The sequence below is a fragment of the Stigmatopora nigra genome, chromosome 13, assembly GCF_051989575.1.
Source record: "Stigmatopora nigra isolate UIUO_SnigA chromosome 13, RoL_Snig_1.1, whole genome shotgun sequence".
In the NCBI taxonomy this organism is placed as follows: Eukaryota; Metazoa; Chordata; class Actinopteri; order Syngnathiformes; family Syngnathidae; genus Stigmatopora; species Stigmatopora nigra.
This window is the reverse complement of record NC_135520.1, coordinates 8,577,258-8,605,051: the sequence shown is the minus strand read 5'-3', so window position 1 is coordinate 8,605,051 and position 27,794 is coordinate 8,577,258. Positions and strand designations below refer to the sequence as shown.

The window sequence follows — 27,794 nt, the reverse complement described above, 5'->3', positions numbered from 1 at the left end:
AGATGCGGCTATCTGGCTGGCGCAGCCGGCTCTGCGTTATCTCGCCGCCGACCCGCTCGGCTCGAGCGAACGCAGGGCCCGGCGCCCATCAAATTCTCTGGATTAGACTGTCAATCAGTGGCGCATTGCAATTTCTCCCAAATGTCACCGAGATCAGAGTCATTTCTTGGCTAATTGCTTCTCGTCTCCGCTTTTAATGCCGCCGTCGTTGAATGCTTTTGGTGACAAGATGGCGCCCGGAAAGAAAAAGAAGAGCCGTGCTTTTTGTTTAGTGACGGAAATGAGCCAGTAAGTGACTGCTCAAAGTTCAGAGGGTGTATTGCTCAAATGGCAGCAAACAAAAGGGGAGGAAACGGAGGAATGATCTCCATCTTGAGCACTGCGACATCAATTACAGCAAATTCTCGTTAGAAAGGGGTTGGCGTGCGTGTCACGTGCACTGTTTTTATTCCATAGATTGTTTCAGAGCCAAGCAATTTGGAGGATTTTCTCGTCCTGGTGACACCTTAGTGTTCATTTTACACACCATTGCTGTACTGTAACGTGACAAATGCAATGTCAGGCACTCTGTCCTCGGCAGTAGCCACAATGCCCCCATTAATTTTCTCCGCTCTTTAACGTGCTTAAGGCAAGTATTATTAGCCACGTTAAATAAGCCAGGGAAACGCTAATTCCGCTGCATGTCAGAGGCGGGGATTACATTTTTCATGACATGTAAAGTTATCTTGAAAGGGAGAACATGCAAATAGTGGCTAAAAGCCAAAGTCACAGCCCCAAATGCAGACTGGCCAATCACCATGCAGCATACAACACAGGTCCGACAGTCAAGTTTTCAATATTTTTTCTCCAATGACTAAATATGATAAAACAATGTGACATGTATTACCCAGAGAGGTTTACGTGCTTTCCATTGGTAATTAACAGCTGTGGATAAAGAATATGCTTATTTAATTACACACTTTTTGCCAATGCTATTCAAACCACTAAAACAGTGTTGTTTTAAGCCAGTAATGCAAAAAATGTCATTGTATTGCAGTAGCACATCAATAGGAACTAAATGCCAAATACATATTTTTTTCAATGTAATATGTATGGCTGCAGATAACTCTTTGATTGATGTTACATTTATGCCACAACAAATAAAGAGAAGATCTCTTCCATTTTTGTTCATCTCAAAGGACTGCAATTTTCTCGACTACCACCATAGACAAGAATGTCTCAAATCAGAAACTAGATTCAATATCTACCTGCAATAACAAGCGTTTTACGTAACGCTTATGGAATTGTGATATAAATCTAACCCCATAAATATTACACACTAGCATCATTTTTGTTAGGAGGATGCATAAAAGAGCAGCCATTATTATTTTTTTTCCCCCAATGCTGAATCGAAACTCTGAATATAGAAGAGAAAAGAAATAATGGGGGGCACAATAACAAACACTTAGCTGCCTTCCATTAGTGCACTTAACCTCCTCTTCATGGTGAGCAATTCCACTTTACATTTCCTTTTGGCTAAATGCACATCTCTAATTCACAAATGAAGGGGATGCTTGGAGTGGTCCTCTGTCTCCAATGTTGCAATTAACTTTGCCTCCTCGTTTCTCCCAGCTTAAGGTGTTTGAAAGTCATTAGCTACAACGCAAAGGCGTCTTCTGGCAAAATTTAAGCAGGCGCCTTCCTTGTCTGTGTCGTTTATAATGACTTGGAAGAGAAAAGAACCTTCAAGGGTTGTTATTCAAAGCTGAGTTAATGGACGAATGCAGCTGTTATCATTTGTTTTCACTCAGAAGTATGCAGTTTTTCTTTTCTGTCAGACAAGATTCCATGATAGATCATCTATGTTTGCAAGAAGAAAAAAAAAGAAAAAAATAATGAAGAATTGCATAGACAGTTTGGCAATTTCTTGCAAAATTCCAATTCAACACATCACCAAGTACATTTTGTAGAGAGAATTAAGAGAAATTACCTATAAATTGGAATAAATTTGGAACAAACATAGTATTAAAGGTCATTTTTCCCTATCATTATCCACACAAATATTACTAATAGAACAAAATCACAAATACAGTATTTAAAATGAGTTAGTTTCATGGTATAATCATCATTTTGGCCTACCTTGAACAACTGCGGTTAAGGCAGTGTATTTACAATACTCTCTGTATTATGTATTGGAATAAATAACATGTCAAAAGTGAAGACCTTGAAAAGGCTTGAAAAAAAAGTCAGTAAAAAAGCACTACTCTAATAAGCAACACCATTTGTTGTTTGTATTCTCGCTGACATAGTCGCAGTGGTAAATAATCAGCATATGTCAGAGATAAACTTGAATTAGACACGTAATGATGTCACTGGCATCCCACAAGTATCTTGTGCTACCTTGCACTCGGCCACCTGTGTGACATCGCAACAGCGGTCGGCTGCATCCATAAGCAAAAAGGCTGCATAATTGGTGACACGTGACACTGCGCTATCTGTTGGCACTTTTTCCCTCCCGTCTGCATGTTGCCCAAACTCCCTAATTACTGGCTTTTCAGCTGGGAGGCGACGGCGAGGAGGAAGGCGTCAGATTCTGTCAACTGACGCCTTGTTTCAGCCTGGAATCCCTGGAGTGAATTTGGGGAGAGACTCACAAAGAGTGGTCATATCAACAATTCATAATCAAAAGCGCCAAATTGTCAGCTGTCACACTTTTTTAATGATCCTTGATACCTCAGGCTTCAGCTGACCCCAAAACCCTGAGTAATACTGAACAAATACACGAAAACCTACTCCAATATTAAAGAATGCACGTTACTTTTCGGCTTAGCTGTGCATTTTTCTTGCCACAAATACACATTTTTGTCTCTGACGTTCAACACCCCAATGATTGTAAACATTACCTCAAGAAAAAAAATATACCATATGGCAACTGTACTGCACACTAGTGTATTTTTCATTTTTTTGTATTCCTCTATATGTTTTTCTTGATGGCAATAGGACTGACATATAAACACCCATAGAAGTAAATGATTTGGTATTTTTTTCATATAAAGATTATATCCATTTGTAGTCATTGTCTCCCTAACATAACCCAGATTGACCCCAAGTTCAAGTTTTTGTTCATTTTTTATGTTTACATGTGGTGCTGGTGATGGTTTATGTTCAAATCTGTTGCTCAAGGGATTGTTATTGCAATATGAATGATCGTAGCCCATATTGTGGACTAGGTTTCTTTTTTTTAGTACACTGTAGACCATTTTTGAACAGATAAATGACAGAATTTACTGTCTTTGTCTTTCCACAACCAAATTTCCCAATTCTTCTATTTCAACTGTGCTCTCCAGTGCTCTACAATGTGCTTTTTTCCGAGTCATTTCGGTGGCAAACAATGCCATTTCAGCCCCCACCGACTCCCAACCTCCCTCCTTTTCTTTCGGATGATCCCAAACTTGTGCTTCAGTTCAGGGGAGGACGTAAAGGCCGCAGTGGCTTTGATCGGCCGACTGTTACTAAGAAGCTTTCGGAGGGCTTTGAGGGGACCTAAAATGTTTTAAAGAAAAATGGACAGATCAAGACTGGCCAGAAATTTGACGGTTCAGAGGCAGGTTAAAAAGAGTCGGCGTGTTCCCATCATATATAGCCAGCTGGTGCGCATAGGGCCATGCAAGATGACATAAATGAAATGTAAGAGCCGATTAGTGGCAAAGTTAAACCTTCACGTGAGTTGAAGTAAAAACAACTCTGGAGTGTTTTGCTCCTTCACAATGTAAAAGGATATTTATAATGTGCAAAATACAACCAGAAAAACTTTATTTACATCGTCACCCAAATCATTGGGCTCACCTTATAAGTTATTTTCAAAGAATAAGACAAAACAGTGATTCATCTTTAATCCCATTTGACCCAACCAGAAATGTCTTTACCCTTAATTTCCTCTCTAAACACTAGATTTAGAAAAAAAATTAACACAATGACCGTAACGTTATTAGTGCTGTTCAAAAATACTATCATCACATAATTGCTCTTTTATTTGCAATAAATTTCCATAAAACATTTCTCTTTTGGTTAATAAGGGAACACGACCTCGTTAATGAAACTGGCTGGTCCCCGCTAGTGATAACTGTTATTTATTTGAATGCTACGTTAGGTTTATCTATGTGGCCGCACCTTCACCAGCACCAACCCTGTCTGCTTTGCCAATTAAGCGTGTTGATACCATGGTATGCTCACCTGCAATTATGACATTTTAATGAGCCGCTGCGGATAGAACAAGGGCACAGCGAGGTCAGCCAGAGGCGACAAAGCATTGGAGTTTTAATAGACACTTAAATGCTGTTAATTTTGCTCCCACTAATGGGGGGAAGGCAAGCATGCAAAACACCATCTCGCCTTTGAGTTGGGGTAAGAAGGCAAAATGAACTCATTTGAACAATTTAGGGACTTCTTTTCTTCCTTAGATTATTGTAGCAGGTAGATTGGGCTTTCCCCCCATCTTTTAATGCATTTGGGAAGAATTTGGGGGAAAAAAATTCAAAGTGGGCATGAGTGCTGACGATGTAAGGGCAAGAAATGGACTTGATTTCAATTAGTGACCTTTTTGTTTTTTCCATGGCAGGTATAACCACAGCGCATCACTCACATGGTATATTTGGCTCATCTTTGTCAAAGGAATCATCATTCATCATTATTATACGGGTGAGTTTATGTCTTCATATTTGAACTATGGTTTAAGACCGTTAGGTCTTCTGTTTACAATACAAAAATGCAAGCCTTGCTATATTTGCAGGAATTTCTGGCCAGTACTACTGCCATTCCACACATTTTCTAGGTTTAGGTTATAAAGTAGGGCAATAAGACACCCAGACTTTTAAGAAAAACACATGAGATTGCCTTAATTGGCCTCATGAAAACAACTGTCAGTGTTTTAGCTGACCACAATCTGCTGTCTTCTTCATACAAGAACGAGACCTAATTTTGTCTCGACCTTTGAGACATAAGAGTTGCAGTATATTCATGCTATCTTCACTTTTTATTTTTTTTAAGCATTTAATAGTATTGGATGCTCTCTTTTTGTCTGTAAGGCATTGTACACATCATTGGTCATTGATGTATATCCCCTTTTTGACTTGACTTCATGACTTGACTATACTCATGGTATTGTAAAATGGACGGACAGGAACACATTTATACACCTTGCAAGTCTGCAATTTTTTTAAAATTACACACCATATGCAGAGGGCAATATTATTCTCTACAACCCACAATGTCTGACACTATCACAAAATATCAGTGTCTTGCAGTTTTACTAATGCATAAATTCAGGTGCTTAAGATCCTGGCTTTTGGGTTAAATCCTGGCCAAGAGTAGAGGATTTTTTAATGGGAAGACGACGGTCCCCCTCTTTTAATGTCTCGCAAGAATGTGTTATGGCGCTGTAGCTCCTTTCAGCCGGGCCCTCCTGAATTCAAGCCGATTATGGATAACAACCACATTACAGTGCGATACATCAAAGTCCTAGCTTACTGCTCAGCGGGGAGCCACTCTGGCACATTTCAAAAATCGACCCGTTCAAAAGCTCTCACTGGTTATGTGCTCAACGTGTCACACACTGAACTTTTCTCTCGTTGTTGACCTCATGTAGTTCACTTGATTTTGGAGCAAATAAGATGAGGGAATGGGAAATAACAAAGAAATATAAACAAAGACTTGGAAATAGTCAGTATCCTAACACAGACAATCCGTAGACATAGGGGGATAATTACAAAATGACAGAAAATTTGTATTACCAGCTAAAGTAAATAGTATTGAACTGTGTTTTTATTGTAACCCATGTAGTTATGCTTGGATGTTTTTATTTTTTTAAGAAAATACTTCTTCTGCCCAAAATATACATAAGTTAATGGAGATTTTGTTCATCAGTAGGACGCAGCAATTTTTTTCTTTGCAGCTTTTGTCTCTTCCTGGTTGTCATTTTGCATGAGCATTCTCCAAAAAATTCCGTTAAAGCCATTGCTTCCATCTGCTTCTTTGTCTTTCTGGTGTGATTTATTGCATTTCTTCCAGCTTTTCTTGCCTACAGGCAACTTGTATTTCCATCGACATCACTCCACAACAAATTGCTCCACTCTTGCCTCTTTTAGTTTCTTTGAAACATCAGTCACCTTCCCAGAAAATTTGCAATTACTTTTAATGTTGCCAATTTTTTTCTGGGCATTTTTCTTCGTATGAAAAGTCTATTATCTTGTCAGCCTGTCTGTATGAAACCATGGAGTCAAATCATTCATTCATTCTTCTGTGCTACAATCCTATCTCAACCTTCTTCTGACAGGATGTGAGGTGCACCCTGAACAGGTTGCCAGCCAATCGCAAACCACATACATATTTACAAACAACCATTCATACTCTCAATGACAGCCATATAGAATTTAGTGTTCTATCTGCCGATGCATGTTCTTGGGACGTGACCGAAAGTCGGATTACCCAAAGACAACCGACGTAGGCATCGGGAAAACATCATCACATAATCGCTCATTAAAATTTGATTCACAAAGATTGACTGATGACAAAATTGCACTGCAATTCATAGATAAATGGCCATTGTCATTGACGAACAAAAGAATGTAACCAACCCTAATAGGTGTATATAAAAATATGTATATTTGCATATATGTACAAAGTATTTGCATGGCTTCCCACCTTTGAATGAAAGTGCCTGATTTCCCTATAGAATTTCCATGCACCACCATTAAGGCTTACTTTCCAATCATCATTTCTATAATGACTGTTATCACAGCACCTTGGCAAATCCCTGTTCTAATAGCTTGCATACTGTAACACTGCTTTGTGCATATGTTGTATTGTTTATGTAACCTTGTACTGTCAAAGCAGATCAAACTCCTGAAAAGGTTGATCACCTGCCACTGTTCTGATTCCATGGGTAAATTCATTTTTCCCCTTTAATTTTAATCTTGTGCTTAGTATCTCTTCATCCACTTCAGAGTTTGACACATCTGCTGTTATTTTGTTGAAATCCATTGCCTGATATTGGAATTTTCTTTTTACTCTTTGATCATGTGCCGTTACAAAATTGCAACTACTGTCGTAATTTGGGGTTGAGTTGACTTGTGCATTGTTTGAGTCGATGTAGTTTTGTTTCATGTTATTTCTTGTTTTTCTGGCTCCCTGTTCAATTTCACCAATTTGTATCTTCCAATCGGCTCCCTCCAGAGACGTGTGTCAAGTTTAGGTTTAACTCATTCATTGTCTGTATTTACAGGTTTGTTTATAGTACTGACTTTTGGCTTCCTTGGCTTTCTACATTACTTTGAATATTATATTTTGCAGACATTAATGATTGAGAAGTACGATTCTACATCATGCCCAGCTTGAAATTTTAAAATCCTCCATAGCTGCTTACCTGAATTTGGTTCCTTGTTACATCTTTAGCACGACTATAAAAACTTCAGCTCCTAACAATTACCCGGTTATTGAACTCTTAAATTGCAGCCTCTTTTTCTATTCTTTATTTGGGTGCATAAGATCCTTGAACAGCTCTCCTTAAAATAAGCAAGCACTCAGGATGTGATTGTTGCTCCTAGATTTACAAAACGATAAATGTCTCGCTTTTGTGCATATGGTTTTGATTCAGCAGTGATAATTTGCTTATTCAAGCCACAGTAGATTAAACTCCTTTGTTGGGCAAACACATTTTAATATAGTGTGAATTACCTACTGTGCTTGTTTAGAGTGCTCCAAAAAAAAAAGAATAAATGGAGACAGCCAAACAGTTGGGACATGGATGAGGTGCTGGGCATGGTTGACAGGGAGGATGTGTGTTTATAAATGGGTGTCATCAACAGACACACAAGGAGATGAAAATATAATATTTGAAGGCGGCTGACTCTCTGACATTAGCACGGCACTAATCGTTAGGTTGCGGCATCCTTGGTCATTGAGCTCCCGGGAATTGAATGGAAGTGCACACATTGGGGCCTGTCATTACTACAAGAAATGGCTGTCCACTTCATGCTGAGAAGAGGTGCCCTCTGCTTTCACTCTTAAGCACTAGTTGTTCACCAAATAACAGAATAGCAAGTGTCTCTGAATGCAGGATTTGCCTCTATTTAAAATTAAAAGCTGCTGTGCAATGCTTTGGTAACAAAAGAGGTCCTAATAGCTCTGAGGAATAAAAGGCTCTACATCTTAATGCACAATTAAATCAGTGAAACGCTCAATTAGATATTTTTCCCTGATAATACCAATGCATCATACTAAGCAGGCAACTCTGGGGCATACTAAGCATACTCCAGCGCAATCTAAGAATGCAAAATTGGGTGCGATAGTTTCTGAGGTGAGAGTTTATTGGTACATTTTAATGTGTGGAGCGTCCTAAACATTTGTAAATGTTCCTCCATTTTATTTTTCAAATGGCATGTGAATCTTATCCATCCAAGTTTTCACGATAAGCAGTCCAAAGCTTTTCTGTGACCGAATGTAGAGCTCACTTTGCAACATCAATCTGTATTGCGAATAGCACCTGAGGTGTTTTTTTCCCTCATTCCCCATCAAGGTCTTATTCACTCGAGAGCTTCAGCAGATTAGCGCTCCGCTGGGGTGCAATGGCTTCTCGGCACGCCGCTTCACGTCCAATTTGAAGTGCATAAGAGCGTTCTTGTCGTTAGCGTTTACTCCAGACTGTTTTTCACACTGAGCGAGTGTGACGTTAAAGACAAATAAAACCACATCAGCCCACGTTGATCTTCTCCAAGCGGGGCCCCGGCATTTTATCTTGGCCGACAGCAATTTTCAGGGGGTTATGGATAGGCCATCTTGCTAACGCTATTATTTACAAATGGCCCAAATGTCAACGTTCCTTTTGTACCTCTCGGCTTTTCTCGTTGAATGCTTTGCCGGCGTGAAAAAGGCTGAGCTTTAACAGAGAGGTGAGCTGCCGAGTGAAAAATATTTCTATCGCGCCACCATTGGATCAATAGATATGTGTTTACTCGTCCCGACGGCACAATGTTCACTCCATAATGATGATTATTAAACAGCCTGTTGACTGAGAGCTTTTGTCTGGCCGCTTGTCAGCCGCTTCGCCCGGCGGAGGGTCACACGCTCCTGCTGTCAGGTTAGCACAGACACCTCTGGCAAACGGCATCTGTCAAAAGGGCGGGTTGAGTTGAGCTGCTGACCAGATACCCTTCTACCAAAGCAACTAGACGGGTCAATGAGATTCCACGTAATTATACCGCAATGGGACATGTTCCTTTTTAGCAGAGAACTCACAAGATAAGTGCGTTGGAGGGGTAAACTGGGGCCATTTCAGACTGAGAAAAGCTAGAGAGAAACTCATGTTTCTAAAGGTTCACACTGCTTTATTCATGGCAACAAATCTGTATGCAGAAATGATGTATCGTGCTAGAAAATCAATATTTTGCTCATTATTTCTAAGCTGTGATGAGTACAGTGACTCCTCTGAGTTTGGTCTCTTCTATGCTGCAACCAACACGATTACTGGCAAATCACTCAGTTCTTTTGCAGGCAATCCCTGTTTAATATAAAGTCCTAAAGTAGAGTTAGATGCTAGTTCTGTTTTTTTTTTTGTCCAGGGATGAGGTTGAGAGGTTTTGCTGCATTTGGAAGTTGTGTGCGTCTCAAATCCCCACAAACTACTGGTGTGTATTTTTCCATTCTTTCAGGTGAATGAACAGCGGCCTTTGCGTTTAATGGATTTCTAGCCTCTGAGTGACAGCGTTTGAATAGGCTGTAGCAAATAGGGAGGTAAAAGGGGCATTAGAGATGGGGGTTGGCCAGAAGACTGGCTCTGTCTTCTGCATTTGACAGACGCACTACACGTGCAAACGTTTTCAATGTGGGGCTACAGTCGTTTCAGTATTCTGCCGGTGTATGTGCTTTTGTCTGTATTTACCCCAGAAAAACCCTTCCACTCTTTGTTTTACGTCCGCCATGAATGTGGCCTTCTCTATGGATAGAAATAAAAGGTAGACATGCCCCAAAATTCTAAATTCCCAATGTATGCACGGGACTTTAAGAATATTCGTGAAAAATACATCAGCCATCCCCTTTTTTTTAATTATATTTGCATTTGTATTTTTGGCAATGATTAGCCTTTTTAAAATTATTGTTGCAATGACCAACCAACCAAACAAAGTAAGCATTGACTTAAAATTAGGCTACATTTTCTGAATCTCAATCATAATACATGTTAAATAGATGATTGGTTTCACAAATTTACATTATTATTACAAACAAAACACCATGTCAGCCTTTCATTATCATATCCAATGCTATTTGCTTTAGAGAGTTATGAAAGCCTTTCCTTTGGGAAACAACCACAAGAATAAGTTAAAAGCCTTTCTCCATGAAATAAACCATTTTAAGAACAAGCCTGCTCTTGGATGGAGCTGTAGTAAGATACGTCTTGATCTAAAATAAACATGTCACCCTGTATGCGCCAATGTTTAGCACTGCCACACATATGGATGCCCCCCAACACAGTAAACACAAACACACAACGATAAGGAAAAGACATTCATTGTTATTAATTTGTTTTTTTCTTTTTCTCTTGTGTTTGGTTGCTGGCAGGATTAGCACGCTGAACATACAGTCCAAATTCCATAACAAACAATTGCAGTTAATCTGCTCACCAGGCTTCACCCAAAACCTGCAAAGTGCCTCCTTTACATAAAGCTGATCAAATTAAGATGCTCACGCTGACCAAACTCTGTTTTCACAACATGAATTGTATAAAGTAAGAGATGAATGCGAAGTGGTTACTGTAAGTAACCATAATCAGTGTTTAATCCTCCAACACGGCTCGACATTCTCAGTCGGTGCTCTGAACCGGAATGGCCGTGTACAACAGCAAATGCATCCAGCGTTCTTATATGCCAGCATAATCCCTTAATTGCTCTGCGGTGAAACTGTCTATACCATATTAAGATATTCAATGCAGCCAGTTAATGGAAAAGCAAAAAGGGTATCGTGTTTTGCATAAAACCTTTAAAGCCAAAAATGTGCTCTGGCTTTTAGTCTTTTTTTCATTTTCATCACAGTGGCATATTCACATCCTTAGTAATCCCCTACCTTTTCTTTGGGCTCATGATCATTCTCTTACAAAACATATGCATTTGCTGAAATGCTAAATTTTCCAGTTTCTTATGTCATAGGGGAATTTATTGAGAAGTAAAACAACAAAAAGAGTTTCAATGAGAAGTGCAATGCTTTTGACAATGCAGTGATTTAGTTATTCAGTCTCTCGCAATGAAGGTGCTTGGCAACAGCAGTATCTTTTTTTAATGACTGAAACCGACATATAGTTCTAACTCTAGTCTTTTCTTCTACTGTTATATTCCTTATTTTGTTTCCATTAAATATTGACGTCCATTAGACAGGCTACCTTAGGCTCCTCATGATACCTTTCCTAAGGGACATTGACAATTTAGAGTAGGATTCCAGTAATCAGCTTTTTTTGTTTTTTATGAGACACAAAGAATCAACTGTATGTTGGGGGTAGTGTCTATCAAAAAAAAAGAACCTGCATCTGCATAGCTGTCAAATTCAAAGATTTGATAATATTCAAAGGACGTGATGGTAAGCCCAAAACCACAGAGGGTGTTTGATGATGTGTGGTATTCTCTTGGGAGAAAAAGCTGTGGTGGCGTTGGACCATACTTTTTCTGTTGATGGCATCATCTAAGGCTACTACGTATATCGATCTGAATGTTTTTAGAACCAGTTTTTTTTGCAGATGTTGCTGCTTGACAATAGCCAGAGCAAGAGCATTTGACATCAACTCACCAGTGTCAAGATCAGCATGTATATGCATTGATCCCTATGTGAATCAAGTTGATCAGCAGGGGCCTAACAAAGATGTTTTGAAATTTCATTACCCTAGACAGAAAGTGTCAGTGCAAAGGCAAAAAGCTGGGACAGGTTTGTTCACATACGGACCAATAGATGTCATCACAGTGCTTTTATGGATATAACCAGAAAAATCTGCATACCTTTTTAAATTTTCTTTTGTGGCACTGTAAAAGCTTGTTGGGCCGCCAGGCTTATGAAGCGCTAAAGGAAATTTTGCAACTAATTTTAAATCTGTATTTCACATCTCTACCCAATTTTTGTTGTTTTTAAGTCAAGATGATAAAGCGAGCAAGTTGAGAACAAGGCGGGATAGGCCACGGGAACAATGGATTCAGGCTTAGGAAACGGGGGGATCTCATGTTAGACAATAAGTAAGATTCATTGGGTCATTTTTTTTACTTGCGTCTGCCAAGATGGGAAATGAAATGTTAAATGTTTCATGGGCTACGAAAAGGGCAGGATTTGTCTTAGTATTTGCCGCTGGAGAAGAAGGGAAGGAGTTTGATTGTTGGAAAGACTCAAAACAAGGACAATTAGGAACGACGGGAAAAGCACCGCGAGCAAGAAGGAAAGGAATGAAAAGGGTGAGCGAAGCTGTTTTGGGCTGTCTGATGGATGACGGTGTAGTCGGCTTGGTGGGGGCGTAGTCTTCTGAATGATGATGGCCTAATATCATCATCCCCCTGTCAGGCCTAATAGGCTTTCCTTGGTGGAAATCACTCACACGGAGCCACCATAATGCCCGGGAACCCCTGACAGCATCATCCATCCACTCAAGCCAAGCCAACGTCTCAAAACTAATAAGGAAATACATGCTTCAAGGAGATCTGAAAAATTAAACAGGTAGCTTACCGACCATTTCTTCAGAGGGATGTTATAGCAGCGGATATGAGTTGGAATAAATATCGACATTGCCACGTGATCTGGTTTAAGATTTAAAAAATAAGGACCCTCATACAGTGTAATATTAGTAAGTACAATGTTGTAGCATCCGTAGGGCCTGGATTTTCACTATTTTCACTACTTTGTAGACATGAATCTGTTTTTTTTTTTTTTTTTTACAGTTTGTGCCCAAACCTCTACTTTATCAGCACTTCCCAAACCTACATTTTCCTTCTTCTATGATTGAATTATAATCACAGGCAAGCCCTCCAAGGTCATTATCAGCAAGGCTAAAAATAACACTTTTGAATCTTCATAGCAGCTTGATCCAACGGATGCATCTTCTGAGGTATTCTAATTTTATCCCAGCTGCCTTTAGAGGAGTGGCCCTGCCGATGTTTTCTTCGCCGTGATACACCTGTCACTGCTTTCCCTCGCGCAATGGCTGATCACAGCACACTTTAAACATGCTTACTCTCCTCTTATCTCTCCCCGTAGCCTGCCGATCCCGTTATCTCCGATCGCCACTTTAATCATGTGACACCTCACAGCAAACCAACACCACTCCCTCCCGCTTTTTCTCTCGCTGCCCACCAACCAACCAACCAAACACACACATACACACAAACACAAACTGCTGCCATCAATAATGCTGACAACTTTTTTTCAAAGTCTGCTTTTGAAAGCATCTGTCGCGTCAAAATTGTCGCATTTCATTATGGGTGATATGCTATTAAAAAAATAGGAAGTATAGGAAGTGCATTAGGCAATCATTGTTTTGCTTTTAAAAGCTATGCCTACACGCATATACCCTCTAAGATGGCTGCAATCCATTTACATCACATGTCCATCTCGCTCTTTCCTGTGCATATAAACTAATTACTAGAGTATGAGCCAGTCACTCTTTTTGACAATCCACATTTGAAGTTGGATGGGTGTCATGCATTTTTTTCTCCATCATGCTTGGCATATGAGGACCCTTGGGAGTAGCTTTGTGCAGAGAAAATATTTGTGTCACTACTATTCGTACGGTATGGATGCAGGTGTGTCATATTTGATGCAAGTGAGACAATATGTTGTGCACAACTAGATGAAACTTCACTAAACAGAATAAAAGTATGTTTTGTGACTTTAAAAGTGCAGAGAGAAGAAGAGTTTCTTCCAGGCATACCATGTTGGCTATGTTTTAAATGAGGAAATTGCAATAGTGCTCAATGTCCACTGTAGCTGTCAATCCTGATATAGTGGAGGCATAGTCCTGTGTTTCTGAAAATGCTTTCAGGTGAAGGATTGACAATTTCACCAAGTCAGCAATTCAGCACAAAGTTATTCTGAGTCTGACAGTTTTCAGCACATATTGTCAGATGCCATGTATTTAGAAACAAATTACAGAATGGGTGTACAAGGCAATGATAAATAATCCTACTATTTCCTTTGTGTATAATTACTAAATGGAGTTTCACTTGTATAGTGCTTTTCTACCTTCAAGACACTTTCTCCTCATTCCTCAAGACATTATATATAATGCATTCTGCAATGTTAGTGTTAAGCACGTGCCACTCTGGTTGTAGGTGGAGCATGCGGGATAAGTGTTAATAAGAGAGGTGTGTTGCAAGCCCGTTATGCTCTCCACGCTGGCTGATTCTCTTTGAGCTTTGAAAGGCCTTGGCGATACAGTAACAGCCAGAGGCAGAAAGGAGCTGTCTGTCGTCAAGATGGCCACTGACACCCACCTCACCCAAGGGGGCTGTGGAGAATAGAGATGAGGCAGCTGGTAGAGGGTGAACAGGAAGCATGGCGGTAACCACATTAACAGCTGGCCCTCACCCCGACGTTGCCTTGTAAGCCCAAGCGTCAGGCAACAGGTCATATGAAAAGCAAAGTGTTTGTTTAGCTGATGGCGAGGGTCTTACCATGCAGCATCACTGCGAGAGCCTTTTTGATTAGGGCTTTGTCGTTTCACAGGTGACGACAACACGGATGCTCGTGAATGTTGAGTAAACAAGACAGGAACAAAAGCTGAATAGGCACAGGCCTGAGCTGCGTTGTGTACATTAACTGATCCACTGTAACCTTTTTAAGGGGAGAACAATCATGGTTTACTCTAGAAAAGTTACAATCTAAAGGACAATTTTCTTTGTGTTGTTGTATCTGAATTCCCTCTTTGGGTACCACAAGCAAATTATTGTAGGATTTTTGTCCCTGTTGTTATTTGAATTTTATTTTTTATTTTTTCCCAGCAAGATGGGGAAAAAAATCTAATGATTGATTAGAAGTAGACACACACAATTGTGTTTTTGGTTTATTGTTGGTTATATTTTAATACATTTAAAGGGAATTTGAAATAATTAATTCTTAGTTTTGACATTACTTTCTTTTCGTTGTTTATTCAGCCACACACGAGTAAGATGCATGCTGCTTTAAAGAATGCAGATGATAGATAAGCCTAACAAATTTTCCCCTACCTGTGGCCGCAGCAGTGACCTCAAGACCAGGTCAAGAAGCCCACCCCTTCCCTCCAGCAGTCAATAAATCATGATGTCACCTCTACTGCCCAATCCCCTCGTGCTATCGCTAACTTTGAGTGTCCTCCGCATTCTTTCACTTCCCCCTGCTCCTTGCTTGACCCCTCCATCCAAACAAACCGCCTGTCAGCGCTGCACCGACAGGTACGACAGCTCCGGGTAATGTGAGGAGTGATCTCTCCCCGGAAAAAGTAACACTCTTCCTTCCCCCCTCACCCCGTCCTTCGACTTTGTGTCTCCAGCACCCTCCTTCCTCTTCCACCCTTTCCTCGGAGATTATGGACGAGCGGAGAAAATATGTAATTACCGCACGTTCTGCTAAGCTGTTTGAAGATGGAATGTGTTTTTAGTCCCGAGCCAACTCCACACGAGGGTTCTCAAATAAGGACTAAAGGGTGCGACAGCATGGTCGTCTACACTATCTTTACTTAAGTCTTAGTTACATCCAATTTGCCTGAAGCTTTAATTCGCCCTTACACGGATCATTGTTGGACATCCATATTTGGGAATCTGGCGGTATTATCTACAATTTGCCAACTTTAATACCTTGCCGTGGATTAACGCTTATTCTGTGTCTGGTTTTGGGGGGCACAATTCGCCACCTCAACGACTCATTGGGGTCATCTTTGCAGTGAGCACAGCCCTCCCTAGTTTACATTCTTAGTCATCATTAGATGAATAAATATCACTGAGATTACCTTGTAAGCCATTCGAAACTCCCCCCTTTGGACCGTATCTCCTCAGACATGAAGAAAGTATTAAATGGCTATTTCTGTTAGCATGTAAAATCCCTTTTGCTTTGAATGATCCCACATCTTTTTCATGTTCTTGTCACCAAGCCCAAAACTGAGCTTAAGCAAAAAAGGGGACAGTGAAGTCTGGTTTTAGCGACCTTATCTGTACCTTTGAAGCCAGGATGAAGTGATTGGCAGGTCAATTTGTGATTATATCGCTCCATGTACTTTGTGGCCCTAACGCTCCTTTTTTTCCACACCAGATAAGACTTCCCTAATATGAAAACTGTCATAATTCATCCTCGTGTATGTTTTTTTCCTCCCCCTCCCTCTCCAGGAATCATCAATCCGGTCACCTGTCAAGAAAGAGATGTCCCATTTTTGCCGCCATCCGCCCTTGTGTGATTTCACTTTATGGAGATTATCCCGCACTATAAAGCAGGTAAGGTTATTTTATGTTTGAATCAAAGTTTAGTTCCCTCAATCATCTTGGAATACCAACAACTGGGAGGCGCTCAGCATGGGTTTTTTTCTAGCTTTTTGTCCACATTTCCCCTGTCGAAAAGCCATCACGATTGCCGTCCTCCCAGCTCAGTCGGTAGTTTCCTGTGCAAATTAACAGACTCAGTGGTGAACAACATTTCCAATTTTGAAGGCCAACGCAAGTGGGCAAATTAAGCGTGTTTTTTCTTCTTTTTAATTAAGCCCAGTCCACGGCTCAAATGAGCTGAGGGGTGGTAGTGTTTCCGGATGGGGCAGGTGCAAATCTAATCTCTGGTGGAAGCACTGTTATGTCCGTCCTCCAGCCGAGCCCCATCTTTCTTCTAATCAGTCCCCAGCTTGAAAAGCAGACTGTAGTTTGGGCTCCCCTGTTGCTGTGGAGTGCCTGATGCTTTCCCCAAATATATTAAATTGGAACATTTTTGGCAACTTTCATAGGGTTTTTGTACACAAATGGAGGGATTTCAACAACCAGGCTAAACAAAAACCTTTGCATCAAAAGGTATTGTCTTCGTCCTGAGCACAACAGACCGGATGTACAAAACTCATGAATTATACTGTGAGTTTTCTGCATAGTGTGGGGTTATAATCAAATTGTATGCACGTATGCACATATGATTTTTTTTAAACACGTATGTTACAGGAGCTAAGCAGGCAAATTTACTGCTGTACAGTGGAACAAAAATCTTTTACTCATTTCTGCTAGTTCCTGGATTCTCTGCTTTGCAGATTCATATATTATCTTCCATAATCTTAACTACACCCTCTAACTTTTTTAGAATTTCATGACATGCAACTCATTTCAAGGGCCATGATTGCATTCTTGATTGAACATTTTTTTATTTCAATCCAAGTAGACAAAGCCTTTTCTGTGTGCTGTACATTAGAGAATGGACAATAGAAAATGAGCACTATTGGTGAGGTAGCTGGCTGCATTATGAAAATGGTCTTTTTTGGCTGCCGAGGCAATTGAGTCTAGTGTTTGGCGTCCTCTGTGGGGGCTTGTACGAGACCAAGACGAGTCACAGATAATGAGCTGCCTTTAATCACATGAGACAGTACTTTGAGTCGTATTTGCAGAGAAGGAAAAGGGTGGGGGGTCTAATTAACCGACTACAGAAAAATCACACGGCTTCACGTGTCCGTTGGAACTGACACTGAGGCCTAACCAACCTTGACAGGAAGTGACAACAAAGGCTCTAGCTCTGTTCTTCAACCGCAACATGGCAAATCAAAGACAACAAAACTGGAGACATTTTATGATTGCCAAGCTTGAAATTAATGACATTCTTTCTTTGTATTTTTTGCCTAGGAAATGAAACAGTAGATGAAATACATAGTGCATTTTACACCGATTTTAATTTAATTTACATCTTTTAACAAAGCACTTCTTAACCACAACATTTTTATCGAAAATACATTTTTTAGATCCCCATTCTTTTGAGATCGGTGTGCTTTACATGGTAACATGATAAATAGCCTATTTAAACCCCCCAACACTCATCATTTCTGATTTTAGAACATTTTTCCCCTTTTTTATAAGAGTGAATGACATGAATGCATTGTTTCCGAGTGTTGATCACTCAAGGGATCGGATAACGATAATATATACATTTGTTAACACAGTAATCTGGGTGGTTCCTCACCGCCACGTACGTTTCATTTTAGCCGCCTGAGATAAGTCGTTCAATCCCACCGCTATTTCATGCTCGTCCATATCCATAAGCAGCCCAAAAGATTTGTCCTGTAACGCCAAGTGAGCATTTGCATCTAAAACGATATTGGACGTTTGTTATCCTCATCAATCAATACAATCTTTCCCCTCTATTCTATGCATAATCTTAGAAGCTGCATGCAAAATGTTCAACAATAACATGTATGTTATACAAGACACCATATATCATCCATGGATGCATTTACATGGTGTTAACAATTTCTCAGGGCGGATTAGAGGGCGCTGAGGCAGCAGCTCAGATCCCATGAGAGGTGGGCTTTGGGAGCTGATAAGGCCACAGCCATAGCAAGGCAGGATTAATACGTCGGACCAGGACACATGGCGGCCCCTTCTGATTATGCCAGCGGAAAAACTGTTCTCTCCCATCGGGCTCGCCGTGATTAAACACAGACCGAGTGTGGACTCGAAGGCAAAGGGATGCGGAGATAACCGCGTTTTATATATGCGAGCCGAGTTGCCAGGCTGATCAGGCGGCAGGTTTGTTCATGCTATGGGGGTAAAGGGATCGTACTGGGGGGAGGGAGGGAGTTTGTCTAGCCCCTGAACACACACCCAAGCTTCCACTGTCACTTTCCGATCTAACTGTCTTTCTTCAGCGGAATATACATCAAGTATTCCTACAGTTATTATTGGCAATAGTGAGGGTAGGCTACAAATATATATCATTAACAGATTTTTTTGGTTGAAAAGGTATCAACAATGATAATATTTTTTGATTTAGCATATCAAAACCACCAGAAAAATGAAAAAAATAGTACATGAACATTTTTACAATTGGTGTGAAACGTTTTCTTCTCCAAAATCCCCAAAAATTGTAAAAAAAAGTGTTTGTTTTTTTAGCAATTCAATTATCACAGCAGGCTTCCAAAAAGTTCAAGTTAGACTCACATGTGCAAGTAGATTTGTTTTACTACACAGTTCCAGTTTGTTTTTCCCAGCGACTCGTAAAAAGAAGTTCGGTGTTTTTGCATTAATTTTAGTTTACGTTCAATTCTGTACTGAGACCTCTGTGTGAGCGCAGATTACCTAATTAAATTGCCTCAAAACATCTCCTTATGGATTGAATTCCTTTTTGTAGTTAGGGGGAGCTTAATTAATTAATTGTTCTAATGACCTATTAATGGTGATGCACCAAGAATTCTAATGAGACGCCTTAATTAAATATTACCTCAATGTTTAATCATTGGGTTTTAATTATTCACATTATGTTTTCTGAAGAATCATTTTGGGCCCTGCTTCACAGAAAACAAAACACAAGTGTACTACATTGACAATTCTTTTGGGATACATTATTAGTTGGCAGGAAAATAGATTGTTTGGCACACTTTTGAGGCATTGTATTTCAATTTACAGTAAAAGAGACACTGGTAAGTTGGAACCGCAGACTAGACCACAGATCCAAATATTATGAGACACACTGACTTGTGCAAATGTCCTGCTAATGTATGGTTTGCCTTGAACACCACCTTAGCACACATTTCCCTGACAATATGATTGGTCATTACGTCCTCACAAAGTTTTAGACCATACATGGAATGTACATATCTTAGGTCTTACTCTCATCCATCCTCATCTGAGACAAACTGGAAGAACTCCGTCATCATCCTTGTTCTAGCTCAAATTTGGTGGGATCAAAGGTGGCCAGCTGGGCGGGGGCGGGGAGCAGATGGTTGCATGTTCATAGGGGGCAGAGGGAAGCAGGAGCGGGGGGTACTAGGCAAAGGCCCTTCAGGTTTTAACACCTCCTCTCCCCTGGGTGCCCGCTTGGTTCAGAGGGTGGGGAGGTGGTAAGGGGATGATCCGGTTATGGGGAACTTACCTGAGCTCAGTGGCATGACCAGCAGGCTTCCAAAGGGACCACCCCCTGCTTCGCACACATATGGCGTTAACCACAGGGGCGCCTGACCCGAAGACAATGAACCACGGAAGGACATGGGACGATACGCCTGGCTCATTAAAACGAGTGCATGTCAGTGAATCTATTTATTAACAGACTCAATTTTTAATAAACTTACAGGATTCTTTCATCTTTGCCTCGAATAGTTTAGGTGGTACCTTAGAACTACCTCATTTTGTTGAGAAATAGGCTCCTATTTTCTATCCCTTTCCATAGTTTGGTATAATACATGTAAAATCAGGGCACCTACTTAAACTTTCAACCTCGTGAAAGCATTCTTTGTCGGCAGAAATACTCTGATCTGTTTTGCCTGTGGGTTCATCTGATGTTGCAGTGAAGCTTTGGGATTCAGTTTAAAGCAATATTGTATTGTTCGCTGGCGTAGGCTGGTCATTAGTTAAGAGTTATAATTTTGTTTTCCTTTTACATGACAATAGTGGTTGATTTTATTTTAGGGAAAATGTTTCATTCATCAATGTGTGTATTCTTGGTCATGGAAAAAATTTAGCATTTAGGTTATGGGTCCCACTGTGCACAAAGATAGTCATTTATATAGTGTTTTGTATTCCGGAACTTGAGGTAACCTGCATGTTGAGGGTGCGTATGGCCTAGAACTGGCAGGCTAGTTACAGACTGCAGGTGCTCGGACAGATTAATCCTTGGCTAAATCAGCTCCGCCTCAGCCATCTCAAAATTCCTGGAAAGGAGCCTGCTGGGAACGTCAAGTGGTACTTGTGGTCTAGGATTATGACTTTCATACTCGATGGCCTTGAGAACCTAAACGGAGTCGCACGAATTGTATTCGGAAGGGGCAATACGTTTTTGTATGGGATTGTCCTGGAGACCGATTTGTTTTTGTGGGGAACTATTTTTCCCATAAATCCCTCTTAAGAAGTCACATTCACCCTGTGGCTAATAGGATCATGATGGGAATAATCTTAGCAAATCTGACAGAAGAAAAAAAATGAATATCATGGCCTTCAGTTTCTTCCTTTCGGTAAATGAACAATTTCAAACATCTTTTCTCTGGCACTATGGTGGGAAAATAGACAAATTTTCATAGCCTGAAAGTAGTTTGTAATTTTTTTTCAAATGAGAAAAGTAGCCAAAAACAAGTATTTTCTTCATAATTCTATGCATCAGTGAAAGAAATAATTATGGGTGTTTTTATCCATTAGATTGTATGGCCTTTAATATTGTTTAACATCCTGCCTTCAGTAAAAATATATTATTTTAAAAACCCATTTCTGATATGGAAACAATGAAAAAGCTAGACTACTATCTCATTGTCATTTCTCAGTTCTTAAGGACATATGCTTGATCAGATGGATTTCAAAAGAAAATGACAATAGGTTTTCATCAGGAAAAGTTGTCTTCTCCCTTCTTTCACAACTTCATTCTCTCTTATTTGTGATGTCACACCTGCTATCATTCAAGCGCCGCACACACTGTCAGTGCATATTAGAAACTGGTGCAGGCGAATGGGGGGTGGGTTTGTGTCTCGACAGCCATCGTACAGTATCAATATTGTGACGGCTGAGGAGGTGCTCCATCCTCACATCTCCTCAGAGTGTAAAGACAATCGAAAAGACGACGCGTCACGAAAGCTGACACCCGAGTCACTTCAAGGAAAGCCCTTTCAAGACGAATACAAAAACCTCACCTGACAACACCGGGCCAGGCCAGGACAAGAGTAAATAGCATCAAACGACAACGGGCGCTTCCACTTTTAACAAAGAGAAATATTCAGTTGAGATTTTCTTTCAGAAGAGTTTAAAGGAATTTCAAGAATCGCCAAAATATGACACTTGAGAAAAATAAAAACTGAACGGTAGCATTGAATCCATTTCAATGGCCTTCTTGTTTTTGGAGGATTTCCCCAAACAGAGAAAACTTTTAATAAGAAAACACAGAAATAAATAATTATCCCAAAGCGATTGCTCTACAAATCATGGAAATTTCCAACAAAAATCGCAATTTTGGCCACAATTGATGATTAATCTATTGAAAGTTATTATTCAAAATTTCGTAAATTCGCCTTCTGTTTCAGTTTTTAACAAAGTATTGAGCATTTTAATTTAGCTTGTTATTCATGGTAATCCTACCCAGGCGACACAAGCACACAACATTAAGATTTCCGATGAGGAAAGGTTCTGGAAGAATAGAACAGGATGAAGCAAATGGTACTGGAAAAAAGAAAAAAAAGAGGAATAATACCAGGGTGATTACAAGATCACACGCTACGGTAGAATTCCCATCACTTTGATTTTGAAATGGCTATTTAAAGGGCAGCAGAGCATCCCGGAAAATTAAAGCGAAGCCTAATTAGCACTTTCCAATCTGACAGAGCAGCGCTGTTTTCAGCTTGGCTGAGCAATGCGGTCAAGCAAAAGGATAAAGTTAGCAAGTGACAAACCCAGCCAAGCCTTTGGCACTACTTCTTCTAAAACCACATACAAAAATCATGAACTTTTCACTCCTCATCTGATAATTCCTTAACACATTTCATATTTACGGCCACGGATCCGCAACATGCAAGCCATCCCTCTAGGCCCGTGACCTATTGAACCCCTCACCGTTAAATTAACTCTCCCCTAGCTGGGTGCTGCCTCAAATGTCATGAGCGACCCTCCTAATCCTGTCTGGCTGTCAACTCAACCAGTCAGTGGCCAACCAACTTGCCCCATTGGTGAACAAAACGTGCCCTGGACATACAAGTAACAACGGACCAGCTACTTTCTGCTGCGCCTGAATAATTCCATTTTCATCGACCCCGACAAAAGGATGGCAGGGACGAGTTAGAGGAGTTTCCGCCTGAAACTTTGACTGTCAAAGTGAGCCAAAAGTGGAATTGCAAAATCCTGCCTGAGGGATGTAAAAGTGCTGAGGGGAGGTGAAACTAGACACTGTCAAGACAGTTTGTGGTGTGTGTACATGCATGTGCATGTGTGTGTGTGTGTGTGTGTTTCCCTGAGCCCTAGGGTCTTTATTTCAGTGTAGTCAAAGAAAGCGAAAGCCCCCATGGCTAAATCTGTCACAGACCACAACAGGTCGACTGTAACTTTGCCTGAAAACTTAACAAATCAAGTTTGATAGTTGGTCTACATACTTAAGTTTTGGGGTTTTGCTACATGTCGGGATGACGAGACAGACAATCATTCTTGAGTTATGGCCAATTAGGTTCCAATATTTGCCTCTACAGGTATACATTTTAGTTGATGGCAGCTGTTCCATTTTTTACAGGCTGCGTACCAATTTTTAACTAAATTTAGTGAAAATTGGGAAAGCAGTTCATCCACATCTACAACCTGTTTGCGATGTGATAAGACAATAAATCTCTTTTGAGGTTAGTGTTATGGTTTGGATGACCTTTGGTGACTTCTTTTGAATCGGGGTCATTCTTTCTTTAGTTGAATGCTTCGACAGTTGTTCCTTGATGTCCCTACCTTCTTATTGATTGTGGCTATTTGGCGTAACAGATTATCTCCTTCACCGAATCAATCCAAACCTGTTCTGGCGACCTTCGGTGACTTCCCCCATAACACGGTCATGGAAAGCCATTGGCGTCATCAGTAAAAAAGACCTACCTAATTTGATTTGAGTCAAATGTTAGGCTCAATCATTGTCAATTAGCTCTGATTTCATTAGCCCAAATTGTGTTGTAGTGTTTGATGACAGAGATCTGTGTGTGGGAACCTCATTGTCGGATCATTGTTCTGTTGTTTCATTCATGCTCAGTCATAAGGTCGATGGAGAACGACTTGCTTCCTTTGTGGATTATGGAACAAAGGTTGTATAGTATCGCTAATCATGGGCATGAACTGTACCTGGTCCAAGTTTCATCCTTTTTAGTGACCAATTAGGATAGGTAAGTATCAGATATAATTAAATCTCTGTACTCACATGATTTTAATTTCTACCCAAACACATTTCATTTATTATCCTACATTAAGCACAAATTTTGGCTACATTTGACCTATAAACATAGCTAAAATCTGCTCAGTTCCTTATGTTTTCCACTTCTTGAATAATGGTGATGTATGAAAGAGGTTAATTATTTACAACATCTGTATTGTGTGCCACTTGTGGAGAAATAGGGCACACAAACTAGCAAAAAGTGCAATTCATTCAACTCCAAACAAAATGACATAAATTCCGATAGATGGTATATGCTGTTTTTTGACCTTCGTCTTTTCTTAATACCTTTCTCTCAGTTGGAGTAACATGATATTTTTTCCCAGTGATGCCCTATAATTGACGTCTTGGCTGCACTTTGCCAACGTGTGTTGAGCTGCTGTCTGGGTGAAGAATACAAATTTGTCTATAATCGAGTTCGCACGCACGCACACACAAATGCTGCCAATTATCTGAAACCCCCGTTAAGTGATAACTCTGTGGCTACTCGAGCGTGAAACAAGGAGATGAAGATGAATCTTCCTCTTCCCCATCATTCCGTCCCATTTAATTGACAAGCACTTGCTCGCTGTTACATTTTTAGAAGATTACAAATATGAACGAAACTCGAGCACCCTATTCAGACCTGCTTTAATCGCACGCCAAAGCGGTTGCAAATAATCTACATATTTTAATAAGGTGTCAGTGGCGGAGGAAGGTGTTTGCAGACATTTAACGGATTATCGTCCGTCATCCCTGCAGTCAAGAAATTGAAAAAATATCCTTCACAAATGCAACCTTGGCTAGCAAAGAGCTGTTTTCCGAAATGTCCATTTCTTCCACAAATTTACAGCCAAGGCTTTTTTATTTGTTGTTATACGATCCCATTATTCTTTTGGAGGTAACTTTCATAAAAGTATGGTTTGAGTGATTCTTTCTTTTGGCTCTAGTACACAGTAAGAAAGTAAGATAGATAGAACTCACTTATCAACTCTTAAATGAATTCTCCTCATGTTTGCCGATGACATATAATCTCATTACACCGTATCACAATTTCTTGCTTACTGACAAAGTTTTTAGGCAAGATTTCATATGCAGTAGACAACACGAGTATATCCATTGCTTGCTTGCCAAACATGTTCAGTCAGTCAGAAGTAGATGAATCTGAGTGCTGAGACAACAGGGCGATGAATCAATAGCGTGACAGTGATTGTGTCATTTCCGAGCGATTTGTCTGCCGCTGTCCCGTCTCCTGGCCCGAATGAGACGTCACAAGTCAGCCATGATTGACAACTCCCACTCCAGTCGGTTAGCTGCAGGGGAGCTGCAGGGAACGATAAGGACATCTATCTGTGTTGTCCCTAAAGGCAAGTTGTGATGAGGGGGGGTCACGTGAAGTTTCCCCTGCTCCTCATGGATCTCGTAGACTTAGTTCATGTCTTCTTTAACACCTTTCCTCTGCTGACCTTTTAACTCCTGCTACTTGGTAGGATATTCTTCTTCTGGGGTCAAATGGATTCCCAAAAGACCTTTTTATTAAGTTTGTATACTATATGAACTGATTTGAACTCAGAACAGTACTAAAAATGTCTTTTTTAACCACACAAAACTGAAAATGTGGTTCTCAATATGACTCTTGGGAAGATGTGTATTATTAACAACATTAACTTCACAGTTCGACTTGTCGGCGTCTAATAACAGGTTAATAGTAATACCCAACATCCTCCTAATTCCATGTCCCTGCCCACACAACTACTTTTTGTGTAATCCCTTCTCAACAAACTTGCAAACAATTGACCAATGAATATATAACCCCCTGAGTGGGGGGGCTAATTAGCATTAAGTAACCAAACAGAACGAAGATCTTAACCCACAATAGAGGGCCAGACTGCACAATAACATAAGTGTGTTAGTGGATTGAAGTGCCCTTTACTTTTTATCTCCTCAAATCTCCTTATTTGGCTTTATACAAAAGCAAATAAATCAAGCATTGCAGGGGTGCCTTAGAGAGGAGGGGGCCCATGGGGTTTGCAATGCCACTTAACCCTAAAGTACCTTGTATTTAATTCCTGGAGCATATGTAGTCTGGGTTGAATGTTCATGTCCGTTTGTTTAAATAGAGATGATTGTGATGGCTTTATCGCTATGTTATTAGATTGAAACTGGCTTTTATTTGTGAGTACAGTACTTTCTTTCATTGAAAAAAACCCACAAATTTGATGATATGAATATTTGTGAGGTTTTAATTCATTTTTTTGTTCCTTCATTTTCCGTACCACTTATCCTCACAATTGTTGCAGGGGTGCTGGAGCCAATCCCCCCTGACTATGGAAGTCCATTGGCAATGGAAATGTATGTCGTTTTTAGGCTATCGTACACACCTTTTTAAAAGAGCCCCTGTACCAAAGAAGCTCAAATCCATGAGTGACCTTGTGCAAAGAAACCAAGGATGAATGCAAATAGAAAATGTTGGGAGTGACATTGGAACAACGGGACGTTTTTGAGATGACCGAGGGTGGAGGCTGTAAAAGCTTGAGAGAATGCCTCACTTATTTTCTCAATCAGCAAGCGGAATAATAGCACAACAAAAAGCCCAAATGTGGCCAAACCCTCACCATAGTCTTCCTTCTGCTCGCTAGTTCCGGCGTTGCTAAAAGGAGTCTGTGTAATCACCGCCAACCCTGGTGACCTGGAATAGACGTCTTGGTCGTCCCCTTTGAGATCCCCACTGTGCAAACACAGCAGGCATATTAAAAACTATACAGCATATTTTGGGGACATTAGTCTAACTCTAAATGACAAGTACTGTGCTTATTTTTTATGGGATTGTCGGCTATTGACGATCCATCATGCATTTGAATGGTCAAGGGCGTATAAGTTGGTTTTCTGTACATAAACTTAACCACACTTTCTCAGGCTTCCATAAGAGCATCTTTTTTTAACTTTTCAGGGGGATTTAAGCGACAATTTCTCCTTTATCCAATATTTAAACAAGAGAAAAGAAACAAACACTGCAAGAAAATTTTAGCTTTTATATCCTGCTCATTATTTTCATTCTGTTAATAATTTCTCACATCCGTAGAAGACGGCATAATTCTCCATGGCTTTGTTACATTGCCACATTGGAATGAAAGTGTGTTATTATATAAATACTGCTGCACTTTTGACTCCAGGAAGCCACTTCCTCAGGCGCAACCTTTAGTCATGCGTTGGGGCGCTGATTTACAGTGACTGGACGAGGCTAGACGGGCGCGCCTCTCTCGACACCTCCTTCCCCTCCCCTTGCCTTCACTCTTGACACCCACATTTCCTCATCTAATTTTAGGCCCGCAAGTCTCACTCTTTGACATGTCCTGGGGTTGATTTTCACCTCGACCACCAGCGCAGCTGTCCATCCGCGTGATGTCCTGAGGCGTCCTGCTTTATTAAAAAGTGTGAATTCCTCGAAAGAAAAAAAAAAGAATTGTGGTCGGAAAGGAGAGTGAGGCATGCTAATAGGGGCATAGTGGCAAATTAGAGAACGAGTTGAGGGTGGCATTTGTCATGATTTTTGTTTGGTAGCGTACTAATGAGGAAGGAACCACTGTTCTTAATGGCAACGTTAGTTTGACTTCAAACATTTCCTTGTGTGGTTACTTAAGGTTTTGAGATGTTGACATATGGTTGAGTTTTTAGAGAATGATAGGGGTCTCTTTAAAGTCATTGAACTTAACTTAACTTTTGTCTTATCTTATAATTGAGTGTGGAAATGCAGC

General features: G+C 40.4%; 1 long non-coding RNA gene across 1 annotated transcript in view; it reads left to right on the top strand.

Moving 5' to 3' along the window:
- Window positions 1–27,794, top strand: part of LOC144206472 (uncharacterized) — a 50,656-nt gene that overhangs the window by 18,011 nt on the left and 4,851 nt on the right. Inside the window, exons 5-6 of the long non-coding RNA XR_013328370.1 lie at window positions 4,598–4,677; window positions 16,350–16,454. This is a non-coding gene — a long non-coding RNA (uncharacterized LOC144206472). The remainder of the gene's footprint in view (window positions 1–4,597; window positions 4,678–16,349; window positions 16,455–27,794) is intronic.